Raw genomic sequence first — 2,514 nt, forward strand, 5'->3', positions numbered from 1 at the left:
GTTTCTAAGCACCACAGCGTTGTGTCAAAAAAGAGGTGCCTGAGAGAAACGCATGCGACTGCCGTGCTTTGCGGCATAGCACCGTGCGCAAAAACGGTGCGCATGCAAGAGGTGTCAGAGCTAGCGAACTTTTGCCACGAGCAACAGGTCACTAAAAGCCTATAGATGACGGTGTTGGAGGAAAAGAAAAATATCGAGAAAGCACTGCGGTGTGCCGTGCGTAGGGACGGGCGCGCGTGCCACATGCCGCCGAAATATGGGTGTCGGAGAAAACAGAGTGCCGCGCGTAACGAGGGGCGCGCGTGTTACAGAGAGATATGCCCAAACGCATGAAAGTGTACGCAGGTGTCCTAAGGCAGTTTTTTTTTTTTTCCTCATTTTGATGTCGCCCCGGCTGACGTGGTTTTCGTTTTTCCGTGCCGCCCCGGCTGACGCGGTTTTCGTTTTTCCGTGCCGCCCCGGCTGACGCAGTTTTTGCGCCGCCCCGGCTGACGCGGTTTTCGCGCCGCCCCGGCTGGACGCGGTTCCGACTTTGCACTTTTTGGCTCACCCCGGCTGGCGGCCCACTCACTCGATCGCCAGGTCTGTTTGCCCCGGTGGTTCCACCGCCAGGCTTAAGCGCGAACTTTTTTTGTTTGTTTTCTTTTGATTAAGCGCAAGCTTTTTTCTTTGTTTTCTTTTGATTAAGCGCGGGCTTTTTTCTTTGTTTTTTTTGCATTCGCCCCGGCAGACGCGGTTTTTGCGCCGCCCCGGCTGACGCGGTTTTTGCCGCCCCGGCTGACGCAGTTCGGACTTAGCACTTTTCGGCTGTGCCTGGCTGGCGGCCCACTCACTCGATCGCCATGTCTGTTTGCCACAGTTTTCCCGGTGGTGCCGCACCCGGGCTCGCCCCGGCTGACGCGGTTTCGTGCCGCCCCGGCAGACGCGGTTTTCGCGCCGCCCCGGCTGACGCGGTTTCGTGCCGCCCCGGCAGACGCGGTTTTTTGCCGCCCCGGCAGACGCGTTTTTTTTTTCTTTCGCCCCGGCTGACGCAGGTTTTCGCGCCGCCCCGGCAGACGCGGTTTTCGCGCCGCCCCGGCAGACGCGGTTTTTTTGCGCCGCCCCGGCTGACGCAGTTCGGACTTGGCACTTTTTGGCTGAGCCTGGCTGGCGGCCCACTCACTCGATCGCCATGTCTGTTTGCCACAGTTTTCCCGGTGGTGCCGCACCCGGGGCTCGCCCCGGCTGACGCAGTTTTCGCGCCGCCCCGGCTGACGCGGTTTCGTGCCGCCCCGGCAGACGCGGTTTTTTGCGCCGCCCCGGCTGACGCGGTTTTTTTGCCGCCCCGGCTGACGCAGTTCGGACTTGGCACTTTTCGGCTGTGCCTGGCTGGCGGCCCACTCACTCGATCGCCATGTCTGTTTGCCACAGTTTTCCCGGTGGTGCCGCACCCGGGCTCGCCCCGGCAGACGCGTTTTTTTTTTTTCTTTCGCCCCGGCTGACGCAGTTTTCGCGCCGCCCCGGCTGACGCGGTTTCGTGCCGCCCCGGCAGACGCGGTTTTTTGCGCCGCCCCGGCTGACGCGGTTTTTGCCGCCCCGGCTGACGCAGTTCGGACTTAGCACTTTTTGGCTGAGCCTGGCTGGTGGCCCACTCACTCGATCGCCATGTCTGTTAGCCACAGTTTTCCCGGTGGTGCCGCACCCGGGCTCGCCCCGGCTGACGCAGTTTTCGCGCCGCCCCGGCTGACGCGGTTTCGTGCCGCCCCGGCAGACGCGGTTTTCGCGCCGCCCCGGCTGACGCGGTTTTTGCCGCCCCGGCTGACGCAGTTCGGACTTAGCACTTTTCGGCTGTGCCTGGCTGGCGGCCCACTCACTCGATCGCCATGTCTGTTTGCCACAGTTTTCCCGGTGGTGCCGCACCCGGGCTCGCCCCGGCTGACGCAGTTTTCGCGCCGCCCCGGCTGACGCGGTTTCGTGCCGCCCCGGCAGACGCGGTTTTCGCGCCGCCCCGGCTGACGCGGTTTCGTGCCGCCCCGGCAGACGCGGTTTTTTGCCGCCCCAGCTGACGCAGTTCGGACTTAGCACTTTTTGGCTGAGCCTTGCTGGCGGCCCACTCACTCGATCGCCATGTCTGTTTGCCACAGTTTTCCCGGTGGTGCCGCACCCGGGCTCGCCCCGGCAGACGCGTTTTTTTTTTTCTTTCGCCCCGGCTGACGCAGTTTTCGCGCCGCCCCGGCAGACGCGGTTTTCGCGCCGCCCCGGCAGACGCGGTTTTTTGCGCCGCCCCGGCTGACGCGGTTTTTTGCCGCCCCGGCTGACGCAGTTCGGACTTGGCACTTTTTGGCTGAGCCTGGCTGGCGGCCCACTCACTCGATCGCCATGTCTGTTTGCCACAGTTTTCCCGGTGGTGCCGCACCCGGGCTCGCCCCGGCTGACGCAGTTTTCGCGCCGCCCCGGCAGACGCGGTTTCGTGCCGCCCCGGCAGACGCGGTTTTTGCGCCGCCCCGGCTGACGCGGTTTTTTGCCGCCCCGGCT

Source organism: Rhipicephalus microplus, unplaced genomic scaffold (genome assembly GCF_043290135.1).
Source record: "Rhipicephalus microplus isolate Deutch F79 unplaced genomic scaffold, USDA_Rmic scaffold_951, whole genome shotgun sequence".
Lineage (NCBI taxonomy): Eukaryota > Metazoa > Arthropoda > Arachnida > Ixodida > Ixodidae > Rhipicephalus > Rhipicephalus microplus.